This window comes from Sus scrofa, chromosome 7 (genome assembly GCF_000003025.6).
Source record: "Sus scrofa isolate TJ Tabasco breed Duroc chromosome 7, Sscrofa11.1, whole genome shotgun sequence".
Classification (NCBI taxonomy): Eukaryota; Metazoa; Chordata; class Mammalia; order Artiodactyla; family Suidae; genus Sus; species Sus scrofa.
In genome coordinates, this window is record NC_010449.5 from 63,684,595 (window position 1) to 63,698,757 (window position 14,163).

General features: G+C 37.5%; 1 long non-coding RNA gene across 1 annotated transcript in view; it reads right to left on the bottom strand.

Moving 5' to 3' along the window:
* The window catches only part of LOC110261570, a 92,173-nt gene that overhangs the window by 16,402 nt on the left and 61,608 nt on the right, over positions 1-14,163 (bottom strand). The window contains exon 5 of the long non-coding RNA XR_002345855.1: positions 5-76. This is a non-coding gene — a long non-coding RNA (uncharacterized LOC110261570). The remainder of the gene's footprint in view (positions 1-4; positions 77-14,163) is intronic.

Here is a 14,163-nt window from a genome sequence, read left to right on the forward strand (position 1 = left end):
CTACCTTTATCCCTTTATGATTGATTATGTGGCCTTCGGCAAGTTACTTAACCTCTTCATGCCTTAGTTTTCTTAACTATAAAATAGGAATGATAATATATCCTTCAGTTGTCAGGAAGAATAGGTCAAGATCCTGCATGTATAGCTTTTGAAATTATCTGGCCTAAGGGAAGTACTTAGTAAATGTTAGCTATTATTATTATTATCTAAAGCCAAGTTCATCTTTGGAAAGTAGTTGAGATATTACAACTTATAATAGTCCCTCAACCTTGAGAGCCTTTTTACAGTGCCTCAGTTATATTAGGCTGTACATATATTTTCATAGTTGCAAACTGAACATTTAAAATATGCAGCTACTACCCACACACCTGTGATCAGTTAATCTACAACATGGGAGGCAAGAATATACAGTGGAGAAGCAGCAAGTGTCCTGAGAAAAACTGGACAGCCACATATAAAACAATTAAAACATTGCCTTACACCACATACAAAAATAAAATGGTTAAAAGACCTAAATGTACAATAAGAAACCATAAAACTGAGAATATAGCAAAACACTAAATTGTAGCAATATTTTCTTGGATCAGTCTCCCACGGTAAAATAAAAGCAAAAATAAATGGGGTTAATTAAAGTCAAAAGCTTTTGCATAGCAAAGGAAACCATCAGTAAAACTGAAAAGACATCCTAGGAGTGGAAGAAAATATTTGCAAATGATGTGCAAGACAAGGAGCTAATACTCAAAATATACAAATGGCTCATACAACTCAATCCAGTCAAAAAAAGATGCTCAACTCTACTCATTATTAGAGAAACGCAAATCAGAACCACAATGATATATTGCACATCTTTCAGAATGGCCATCGTCAAAAAGAATACAAATAACAAATGTTGGAGAGGATGTAGAGAGAAGGGGACCTCAGTACACTGTTGGTAGAAATGTAAATTGGTACAGCACTGTGAAGATTCCTTAACATATCACAGAAAGATTTATTTATTTTGAATAGTGATATTTAAGAAAACTATATTTGAAACATTTATGTTAACTAGTTTGTCACTGTGCCATATGACACAGCAATTCCACTCCTGGGTATATATTCAGGAAAAATGAAAACACTTTAAAAGTGCATGTAACTTTAAAAGATAACATGCACTCTACTGTTCACAGCAGCACTATTGACAATAGTCAAGACATGGAAGCAACCCTAGTGCCCATCAACAGAGGCCTGGTTTAAATTAGGTATATATGTGATGGAGTAGTACTTAGCTCTAAAAAGTAAAACAACTGCTATCTGTAGCATATGGATGGACCTAGAAAATATGCTTAGTGAAATAAGTTAGGTGGAGGAAAGACATACAATATGACCTTGCCTACCTGTGGGATCTAAAAAATAATACAAGTGAATGTGTAAACAAAACCAGACTCACAAACAAAACAAATGTGTGACCAAAGGTGAGCGGGAAAGGAAAAGGGACAAATTTAGGGATATGGGGTAACATACGAAGTGCTCTGTATAAAATAGCACAGGGACTACTCTATTATCATGTGGTGTCCTACAATGGAATATAATCTGTAAAAATATTGAATCGCCATGCTGTACACCTGAAACAATATTGTAAATCCACTAAGATTTAATGAAAAATTTAAGCAGCTATGGTCAAGGAGCAGATGTTTAGCTCAAGAACTATTTGGCTGCAAGAATCAGAAATCTGGAGTTCCCGTTGTGGCGCAGTGGTTAACGAATCCGACTAGGAACCATGAGGTTGCGGGTTCGGTCCCTGCCCTTGCTCAGTGGGTTAACAATTCGCCATTGCTGTGAGCTGTGGTGTAGGTTGCAGACGCGGCTTGGATCCCGTGTTGCTGTGGTTCTGGCGTAGGCTGGTGGCTACAGCTCCGATTCGACCCCTAGCCTGGGAACCTCCATATGCCACGGGAGCGGCCCAAAGAAATAGCAAAAAGACAAAAAAAAAAAAAAAAAAAAAAATCAGAAATCTACCCAAAATGCTTGTATAGCAGAGTTGTTCAAAACCATCAGAAATCTAAAATTTGATTGCAGGAAGTATAGCGGGACAGTTTGGCATCCAGAAGGTCACCAACAGTTCATCTCTTTCTCTGTGTCTCTAGCTGCCTCTGGTTCTGTCTAGTTATGTCTCTGTCCCCTACCCTCCCTGTTTTCTGCTTTCCCTCTGTCTCCCTCTCTTTCCAACGTCTTCCTCATTCCTTTTGTCTTACACATCATTATTCTCTCTCTGAACTGGTTTCTCCAAAGGCCTCTTCTTTCTGCTCCCCAACACAGATGACATGTTAGCTCTGCGTCCACCCTGCTTTGTTCATGCCTTTGAGCTTCCCTGGTGCACACTCAGCCTAGCTCTGTAGAACCTCACAACTCCATTGACTGTTGCATACCTGTCTCTTTGTCTCTTAGTTCAAGTCGTCAGTGACTGAATCACAGTGTGATCAGGGGTCCCATTCAGTCGTGGCCAAGATGATAAGGCAGGACCTCTTCATGGGAAAAGGCAGTGTAAACACAGTCTTGTGCAGCCATTTGTGGAAAGCCTTGAAAATGGGGTCACCTGGTAAAAATGGTTTGGAATCATTCCCAAGAACTACATGTGGACTAAGCTAATTCCATTAATGGCCTACTTGTACATTTCTTCTCTGCAAACTCATCCTTCAAGATAATCTTGCCTACTGTGATCCAGTTATTACAGGTACAGCAGCAAATGCCTGTTGTTCCATCTCTATCTGGTCCTTGTTATAACCGTCCTGTCACTTTGGCCTCCTCTGGGCTTACTGGCACATTTTACTACCATCACATCCACAGTACAGTAGGAAAAACCTCAACAAAAGTGATCAGTTAGAAAAGGAGGATGACTAAGAGGTGGTGAAGAAACCTAGAAAACAAAATCATGCACTGGGCCCTAGTCTGCCCCTAAATAAATGCCATGAAGCTGTTTCTTGACTCTTAGAATAAGTTCTTAAGTCGTGTCTGACAGGATCTTGCCATTAGGAGGATTTCCTTTTCCCACTGCCCTTCAGATGTGCCCTTCTTACAGACATAGAGTCCTCCCTCTAGTAAGTATTGTCTGGTGCCAGCATCCTTTTCTACTTGAGCTGGAGCTTGAGAAGAGGACTCAACACCAAGTTGGTATGAGTTGGTATAGTTGCTTAAGACTAAGGTTCTTCTGGTGATAACAACCCAGAATTTTAGTGGGCTTTCAGTCACTATCTTGAGTGCATCGTTGACTGAAAGGTGATGCCAGGAATTTCTGTGGGGATAACCTTGCTCCCTTAATCACCAGGTCATCCAGCTCTTCTTAGACCCCATTATTCTTAATGGCTCCATCTTCAAAAGAATAAAGCAGGAAAAGTGGCTGGAAAGAGGACAGGAAGCACTTCTTCCCTAGTCCACCCTTAAGATTCCCTGCCCCCCACCCCCACCAACACACACATAGGTTACATTCCAATCCAGGGACTGTTTTACTAGGGGTGAGAACAGGGAGGGGTGGGGGTAGGGGTGATAGGCATGTTGATTATGTGGAAAAAGGCCATGCTTCCCAAACCATTCTAGCTATTGCTGGCTATTGTCCTTTCAATTGCTTGGCTCCTGAGCCTTGAGCTTTTCCAAATTCGTGAGTAATATCTGAAACTTATCTGCAACAATCTCAGCAGAAAAGAATCCCCCTTATGAAACAGCTATGTAATTTCCTGCTTTTCCCTGTTTTTAGCCAGACCACCTGGTACTGAAAACTCTTTGCCACTGAATTTTAATTATGTCCACAGTGAATGAACACATTCCTGTACTTCAGCATTTGCTAACTTTTCAATCGAAAGCCCTGGCTTTAGTGACATGTGGTTTGGGCTCGAGAGATTTTAGGCAGTTTAGCTATTTTGCCACCACTTACCTCTATGTCACCAGGTTTCCAAACAAACACAGGACACTGGAGCCGAAGGGCTAGATCAGAGATAGTAGCTCCATGGAGCCCAACATCTTGAGCAAAACCAAACTTCGGAGAGACAGGAAAGAAAAAGAGGAATGTCTGGAAAGGTGAATGTTTGGAAAAAGAGGAATTCGTATTCTCAGCTTGGTCCGCTGCCCACCTCTGGACAAATTAACTGTAACTTGAGTGGTAGGATCTCTGAGAATAAAAGTAGCCACATTTGCCTGGCCCTGTGGGGAGTAAGGGGCATGTCTTTCAACAAAGAAAGCATGGGCTGGGAACTCTGCCCCTGTGACCTAGACTGATCAACACTCGGCCTTTATAACATTTTTAGTTCTTTAAGAAATACTTTCTCTCTCTGTAACTTTAACTAAAAATGTTTTATGACTGTTCACCTTAGAAATAACATCTGGGTCCACTGGACAAAATTTTAGTGGTTTTTTGTTGTTATTAGCAATTCTAACTGTAAGGAATGATGTTTCATGACTTTTAGTTTTTCTTTTTTCTTAATATTCTCCCAGGGTTAAAGAAAAAATTTACTTTTAAAAAATAGAATAAAAGTCATTATATCTTTTCATTCCCATGTGAGTGCACTGGACCCTTTTATAGCTCTAAGATACATCATGGGATCTCAATGATTTAATTTTATTTAATTTTTCCTACATCTTTTGAAATATTTTACTATTTCATTATCTCAGGAGTTATTTAGTCATGATTAATCAATCATTCCCATGTAGTTATTTTACAATGAATGATCACTATTACATCATCCTTAGTTTTCATATTGCATTGCCCTCGGTATTACATAATCATTCAAGAGGTTATAAAATTCTGGAAAGGCACCATCTTTTGAGTCTTTTTTTTTTTTTAAGGTTTTCAATGAGTAGAACTGAGTTTAGAATTTTTCATTTTGACTATAATGCCAAGAAGGAGAAAATTAACAGGAAAATTCACAGTTATTAAGAGACTCAGAAGGTGAATGCAAAAAGACAGGACGACACTCTAGATCCTAATGATGATGATGAAACTGATCATGTAGGTGAAAGCTCAGACGGTGAGTTTTCAGGTGCATATTCTAAATTTTCTCAAACTCAAAAATGAGAAGTTCCCAAGGGGCCCAGCAGGTTAAAGATCTAGTGTTGCCGCACCTGTGGCACAGGTTTGATCCCCGGCCAGGGAACTGCCACATGCTGCAGGTGCAGCCACAAAACAAAAACAAAATCTCAAGAATGGTTGACTTATATGTGGAATCTAATAAAAATGATAATAAAGAACTTATTTTAAAAAACAGAATCAAACTCACAGATTTCAAAACCAATCTTATGGTTACCATAGGTAAAACTGTTGGGGAGAGGGAAGAATTGGGAGTGTGGGAATAACATATACACACTACTGTATAAAACAGATGATTAACAAGAGCCTACTGTATAGCACAGGAAGATATACTCAATAGTTTGTAATAACCTATATGAGACAAAAGAATGGATATATTACTATGTATTGGATTTCCTGTCATGGCACAGCAGAAACAAGTCTGACTAGGAACTATTTTGCCACCTCTTACTTCTATGTCACCAGGTTTACAAACAAACACAGGACAGTGGAGCCAAAGGGCTAGATCAGAGCTAGTAACTCCATGGAGCCCAACATCTTGAGCAAGATGAGTTTGTGGGTGTGATCCCTGGCCTCACTCAGTGGGTTAAGGATCCAGCATTACCACGAGCTGTGGTGTAGGTCGCAGACGCAGCTTGGATCTGGTGTTGGTGTGGCTGTGGAGTAGGCCGGCAGCTGTAGCTCTGATTGGACTCCTATCCTGGGAACCTCCATATGCCACAGGTGCAGCCCTAAAAAGCAAAATACAAATAAAATAAAAATAATAATATCTATGACTGATTCACTTTACTGTATACCTGAAACTAATATAACATTGTAAATCAACTATAGTCCAATAAAATTAAATTTTAAAAAAGAATGGATGAGTGAACCCTATATTCCTTTTTTTTTTTTTTTTTTTTTTTTTGTCTTTTGTCTTTTTTTTGTTGTTGTTGTTGCTATTTCTTGGGCCGCTCCCGCGGCATATGGAGGTTCCCAGGCTAGGGGTTGAATCGGAGCTGTAGCCACCAGCCTACACCAGAGCCACAGCAACGCGGGATCCGAGCCGCGTCTGCAACCTACACCACAGCTCACGGCAATGGCGGATTGTTAACCCACTGAGCAAGGGCAGGGACCGAACCCGCAACCTCATGGTTCCTAGTCGGATTCGTTAACCACTGCGCCACGACAGGAACTCCTGAACCCTATATTTCTAAGGACAGTAAGGAACTATGGTATTCTCATCCACTTACTCAGCAAGAAGGGCTTCATCATGAAATATTTTATGATGAGGACTTGGACCATCTAATTTTGCTAAGTAGATGGTGTGGTAGTATTCTTTGATCTTTTATGGTATTTAACCGCCACAATTTACTTGACATAGTTCCTCACTTTAAAAATGCTAAAGACAGGTGTGTGCACAAAGGCAATTGAAAGTAAATAAATGATATAGAAATCAAAAAGTTACTGGCCTTATTCTAACTCATACTTATAAATCTAAAAATTAAATGTTTCCCGATAATTGCCATCCTTCTTTTAAAAATTATGTCATTAAAGTTGTTAAAATTATTGCATTTTGGCAATGCAAGAAAAAACAAAGTAATGAAAGCCAGAACCTGATAGAAATTTATTTGAAATCTGGAGTCATGATTTTACAAGATGAATATATTCCAGGCTCATGCATGCATGGCTGGTAATGAGCAGTTACACTCAACTGACATTGCCCACATACAACTTCAAAGCAAAAAAATATATGAAATAAAGGTTGTGTTTACTACTTTTATTTTTTTGGCTGTGGAGTGCAGTGGCTTGATGTGAGATCTCAGTTCCCAGACCAGAGATTAAACCTGGGCTGCAGTGGTGAAAGCCCATATCCTAACCACTTGACCACCAAGGAACTCCCTGCTTAAACTCTTCTTAAAGTTTCTAATTAGGCTATCCCTTTATACTTCCGTAAATTATTCAAAAAATGACAAAATATTTTTTTTAATTTTAAAATTGGACCAGATGGTATTTTTCCTAGTATGTTGAAAGTTAAAATATATTTCTAAAATATGAAGAGCTTTTTAAAATTCATATGTCTAATATTAATTTTATACTAGTACCAATGGAAAAAATTATCATATATTTAGGCAAAATAAAAATCATTTTCATTATTTTAAAAAAATGGTTCCAAGATATTTAAAGACATGAGATTACTTCCCTACGTACTTTTTCTTGGAAGCTTTAGTCAAGAGGAATGAATAAAACTGTGAGAAAATCCTTGAATTGAAAAATATTCACATGCTTCTGCTTTTTAAAAAGGTAAACATTTAAGTAGCTGGCAAACCACTTTCTCTATGTAAAATGTTGGGATACTTTCAAAAACTACCCATCCTTATAGGATAAAATGCTTCAAATATTATTTTTTATAACTTGTAGCTCTTGGTAAGCACAAAACTGTCTGAGAAATTCATTATAAGTACTATTTTCTCATCTTTAAATGGGTTTTCTGAGATGACCTTTATCTACACTACTATAAATCACTAAGGAAATAGAAAATTTCTCCAGATTATCTTAAAATTAAAAGTTTGAATATTGATAAGTTTAGACTATCAAAAAGAAAGTGTTACTAATAGATCTTTTCCATTCCAGAATTGTGAAATTAGCAACCTTTTTAAAAACGATGAACTATTTCAAACATATAGAAAAGGACAGTCAATAATCTATCAAACAACCATAGAGATGGCCAACAAGCTCATGAAAAAATGCTCAGTATCACTGATTATTAAAGAAAAGCAAATCAAAACTACCATGAGATACCACCTCACACCAGTCAGAATGGCCATCATTAATAAGTCCACAAATAACAAATGCCAGAGAGGGTGTGAAGAAAAGGGAACCCTCCTACACTGTTGGTGGGAATGTAAGTTGGTACAACCACTATGGAAAACAGTATGGGGGTACCTTAGAAAACTATATATAGAACTGCCATATGACCCAGCAATCCTACTCTTGGGCATATATCTAGACAAAACTTTCCTTGAAAAAGACACATGCACATGCATGTTCAGTGCAGCACTATTCACAATAGCCAAGACATGGAAACAACCCAAACGTCCATCAACAGATGATTGGATTAAGAAGAAGTAGTGTATATATACACAATAGAATACTACTCAGCCATAAAAAAAATAATGCCATTTGCATCAACATGGATGGAACTAGAGACTCTCATACTGAGTGAAGTAAGTCAGAAAGAAAAAGACAAATACCATATGATACCACTTATATCTGGAAAATAATATATGGCACAAATGAACATTTCCACAGAAAGGAAAATCATGGATTTGGAGAACAGACTTGTGGTTGCCAAGTGGGAGGGGGAGAGAGTGGGATGGACTAGGAATTTGGGGTTAATTGATGCAAACTATTGCCTTTGGAATGGATAAGCAATGAGATCCTGCTGTATAGCACTGGGAACTATATCTGGTCACATATGATAGAGCATGCTAATGTGAGAAAAAGGAATGTACACATGTATGTGTAACTGGGTCACCTTTCTATACAGTAGAAAATTGACAGAACACTGTAAACACTGTAAACCAGCTATAATGGAAAAAATAAAAATTATTAAATAAATTAATTAAAATAAAAAATAATCTACCAAACAACCATTTCTCATCACCAAGCATTAATAAGTCTCAACATTTGCCATATTAACCTCAAGTTTTTACTTTTAAAGACAAAGGCCAAATAGAGATACAGTAAAAATCAATTAATCCCTCCCTTTGTCTCTCTCAAAGGGAACCACAATCCTGAAGTTGGTATGCATCATTTTCAAGCATTTTTTAAAGTATTGTTTTATTTGTAATGTGTTTTTAATTGTATCATACTTAAACTTGCTACTTTTCACTGAACATAATTTTTGAGTTTCAACCACAATGATTTATACTTTACCTATTTTAGCTATTATTTAATATTTCAAACATATGAATAAGCTAGAGTTTATCTGTTCATTTCCCAAATGAGGGGCATCTATGTTGTTTCCACTTGTTTAACTTCTTGGCTGGTACCCTGAACTATGTGTGGTGGCCTCTGAAATGGGTAGATTTCTAAGCGCATAGCTTCCAACCTTGGAAAACAAGCTATCCTAGAGATTCGCTGGAGTGTAATTTTAAAAGAGGGATGCAAATTAATCAGTTATTTAATACAGATAGAACCAAATATTTCAAGTGGTAGATAGAAAAGTTTAACCAAGCACAAAATGTATGCTCAACCTTTAATTCTGAAAATTTGGTTTCTTTCTTTATTGTCTCAGTTGATTTAAACATTTAGGCTTAGTAGCATGGGAAGTATGCTTTTAATTCACTGTTGCTAAAGAACTTCAGCCTTCATGTGGCAACCTTTTAAATAACTGCTATTCATCACCTTTTTTCCCCCTTGTTCTTGGAATCATGATCTCATTTTTCTGTGTCAACAGAAAGACAAGCATAGATGAACTCTCATGCCAATTAACAAATCTGGAGAAAAAAAAAATGACGGATGCTTGAAAATTCATGGGCTCTGACCTTTGTTTGCCTTTATAAACAAAACTGGGAAAAAAGGAATTGGAAAAACATTCTGTTAACCTTAGTCTGTTGCCTGAGGCTATCAGCCTAATTTACTATTATGATAAAAATGAAATTATGAAAAATTTGTTTATTCTTTCAACACATATTAAACAACAAGCTCTATGCTGGGTATACACTGATACACAAAACAGATGGAATTGCTGCCCTCAGAGCCTTAATCAGAGTTCCTGTTGTGGCTCAGCAGGTTACAAACCCAACTAGTATTCATGAGGATGCGGGTTTGATCCCTGGCCTCACTCAGTGGGGGTTGAGGATCCAGCATTGCCATGAGCTGTGGTGTAGGTCTCAGAGGTGGCTCGGATCTGGCATTGCAGTGGCTGTGGCCCCGGCTGGCAGCTGCAGTTCCTATTCAATCCCTAGCCTGGGAACTTCCATATGCTGCAGATGCAGCCCTAAAAAGAAAAAAAAAAAAAAAAAAAAAAAAAAAGGAAGCCTTAAGCAGTGTATGTCCTTATTCAGAGGAATGAGAACAGCTGAAGTTACTTCTTTTTAAGAAAACTTAGTGGGCTCTAGAAATGCCCAGGAAGCATAACTAACACAATTAGAGAATGCATAAATGAAAATAAGTAGAAGCTAACCATTAGGGTTTGCATTTCTATTATGCTGCTTTTGTATACAAATTACAGAAAACTCTTACTCAACTGGCTTAAACAATGAGAAGGTTTATTATTACACATAAATAGAAGTCCAAGATTGGTGAATCCACTAGTTTAATAACGTCATTACTAAGGACCCAGGCTCTTCCCATCTTTCTGCTCTGTCACCTATAAGCCTTCATGGTGGCAAGATGCCTACCATACTCCCAGACATTACAACCAAATAAAACAATCTAGGACAGCAGAAGAAGCAGTATTTCTTCTCAAGTGTCTCTCTTTTTTTTTTTTTTTTATTTTCCCACTGTACAGCAAGGGGGTCAGGTTACCCTTAGATGTATACATTGCAATTACATTTTTTCCCCCACCCTTTCTTCTGTTGCAACATGAGTATCTAGACATAGTTCTCAATGCTATTCAGCAGGATCTCCTTGTAAATCTATTCTAAGTTGTGTCTGGTAAGCCCAAGCTCCCGATCCCTCTCACTCCCTCCCCCTCCCATCAGGCAGCCACAAGTCTCTTCTCCAAGTCCATGATTTTCTTTTCTGAGGAGATGTTCATTTGTGCTGGATATTAGATTCCAGTTATAAGTGATATCATATGGTATTTGTCTTTGTCTTTCTGGCTCATTTCACTCAGTATGAGATTCTCTAGTTCCATCCATGTTGCTGCAAATGGCATTATGTCATTCTTTTTTATGTCTGAGTAGTATTCCATTGTGTATATATACCACATCTTCCGAATCCAATCATCTGTCGATGGACATTTGGGTTGTTTCCATGTCCTGGCTATTGTGAACAGTGCTGCAATGAACATGCGGGTGCATGTGTCTCTTTTAAGTAGAGCTTTGTCCGGATAGATGCCCAAGAGTGGGATTGCGGGGTCATAGGGAAGTTCTCTGTATAGATTTCTAAGGTATCTCCAAACTGTTCTCCATAGTGGCTGTACCAGTTTACATTCCCACCAGCAGTGCAGGAGGGTTCCCTTTTCTCCACAGCCCCTCCAGCACTTGTTATTTGTGGATTTATCTCCCAAAGCAATAGAAATTAGAGAAAAAATAAACCCATGGGACCTCATCAAACTGAAAAGCTTTTGCACAGCAAAGGAAACCCAAAAGAAAACAAAAAGACAACTTACAGAATGGGTGAAAATAGTTTCAAATGATGCAACTGAGAAGGGCTTACTCTCTAGAATATATAAGCAACTTATACAACTCAACAGCAAAAAAACCAATCAATCAATGGAAAAATGGGCAAAAGACCTGAATAGACATTTCTCCAAAGAAGATATACAGATGGCCAACAAACATGAAAAAATGCTCAACATCGCTGATTATAAGAGAAATGCAAATCAAAACTACCATGAGATACCACCTCACACCAGTCAGAATGGCCATCATTAATAAGTGTCTCTTTTTTAATGAGACTTCCTCTTACATTTCATTCGCCAGAACTACATCACATGCACATTCCTAAACCAGTCACTAGCAGGAAGAATTACATTTCCATGACTGGCTTAGACTAATTCAGTTCAGTTTAAAATATTGAACTGAATTAGTCTAAGGAAACCATAAACAAAATGAAAAGACAACCCACAGAATGGGGGAAAATATTTGTAAACAAAGCAACTGAAAAGGGATAAATCTCCAAAATATAAAAATGGCTCATGCCATCAAAAAAAAACAAACAACCCAATCAAAAATTGGGCAGAAGATCTTTATAGATATTTCTCCAAGGAAGATGTACAGATGGCCAAAAAGCCCATGGAAAAATGCTCAGTTGAAATTAATTTTTATAGAATTGCAAATCGAAACTATACAATGAGGTATCACCCCACACCAGTCAGAATGCTCATCATCAAAAAGTCTGCAAACAATAAATGATGGAAAGTGTGTAGAGAAAAGGGAACCCTCCTACATTGTCGTTAGAATGTAAATTAGTATTACTACTATGGAGAACAGTATGACAGCAGTAGAACTATCATATGATCCAGCAATCCCACTCCTGGGCATATATCCAGAGAAAACCATAATTTGAAAACATGCACCCCATTGTTCACTGCAGCACTACTCACAATAGCCAAGACATGGAAGCAACCTAAATGTCCATCAATAAAGGAATGATTAAAAAGATGTAGTATGTATATACAGTAGAATATTACTCCACCATAGAAAAGAATGACATGATGCCATTTGCAGCAACATGGATGGACCTAGAGATCATCATACTAAGTGAAGCAAGTCAAAGACAAATGTCATACGATATCATTTATATAAGTGGAATATAATTAAAAATGATACAACTGAACTTATTTACAAAACAGAAACAGACTCACAGACATAGAATGCACACTTATGGTTACCAAAGGGGAAACGTGGAAGGAGTTTTGGAATTAACATACACATACTACTATATATAAAATAGACAACCAACAAGGACCTGCTGTATAGCACAGGGAACTATACTCAATGTTCTATAAAAACATACATGGGAAAAGAATTTGAAGAATGAATATATGTATATGTATAACTGAATCAATTTTCTGTACACCTGAAACTAACACAACATTGCAAATCAACTACACTCTTACAAAATTCTTTTAATTAAAAAAATATTGAGGAGTTCCCGTCATGGCTAGCGAAAATGAATCTGACTAGCATCCATGAGGACGCAGGTTCAATCCCTGGCCTCGCTGAATGGGTGAAGGAGCTGGCGTTGCCATGAGCTGTGGTGTAGGTCGAAGACGCAGCTCAGATCTGGCCTTGCTGTGGCTGTGGAGTAGGCCTGAGGCTACAGCTTCGATTCAACCCCTAGGCCGGGAACTTCCATATGCTGTGGGTGTGGCCCTATAAAGACAAAAAATAAAAAATATTGAGCACTCACATGACTAATGTTCTCTACTTTTCTCCAAATAAATAAATGAACACCACATAAAGGACAAGTATTACGTGAAGCCCAGGAATATACAGTGAAATAAATGGGAAATTTAAATCCCTATATTAAATAAATTGATCAACCAATTTGTTTTTAATGTTTCTATGTGACCATGATACACAACAGGGAGAGAAGATCAGCGTTGGGAGGTGTCTATTTCCCCACTGAGTCTTTCTGATAATTTCTTGCTCACAGCAAAATAACTACAAATCTTAACATCAAATGGGAAATGTAACAGAATTAGAAATTAGGCATCGCTCAATAGCTAAACTCTTGTTCATGTCATCAATGAAAATACCATTACTAAAAGGACATTTTCTTCCCTCAAGAAATAACACTATGTCCCTGACTGTTTTATAGTGTGCCAGCAAGCCAAATTTCATGTTTGATGTCAACACTTAGAATAGAAGGAATTCTTCTTGTATTAAATAATACTGCTGACAATAGGGAAGTAATCCTTTGAATTTATGTTTTCAAAGTGACTTCTTATACCATAATTTGAGTTGTACCACATTCTGACTCTAGGAAGAGGTAACCTTCTGCATTGATTCCTCATCTTATAGATGTGAGAACTGGAATGAGTCAAAAGTTAAAAGACATGCTCAAAGGCTTCATGGCTAAATAGTCACAGAATCAGGATTAATATCTAATTACTACCTAATCCAAACTATTCTGAGCAATTTAACAAAGTTTCAGGTAATTTAAAATTATTTGTCACTAAAAACCTTTCCAAAAACTGTAATAAAAAATTCAGAATCTCTCTTTTGAATCAGATTCAAATGGAATGTCTTCTTTTAGTCTTATCCTCTTCAATCTAGCCCCAGCTTTTAGATCCTTGAAATTGAGGGATTTTTAAATTGATTAGGTTCAAAATGTTTCTTTTTCAAACATTGCTATACTTTCCCCTTATTAGAACCTGCTCCATATTCCATATAAATTGAGAATACAGTAAGCCTTGGCCTGTACACTTGTGTAAATTTAAATCCTATTCA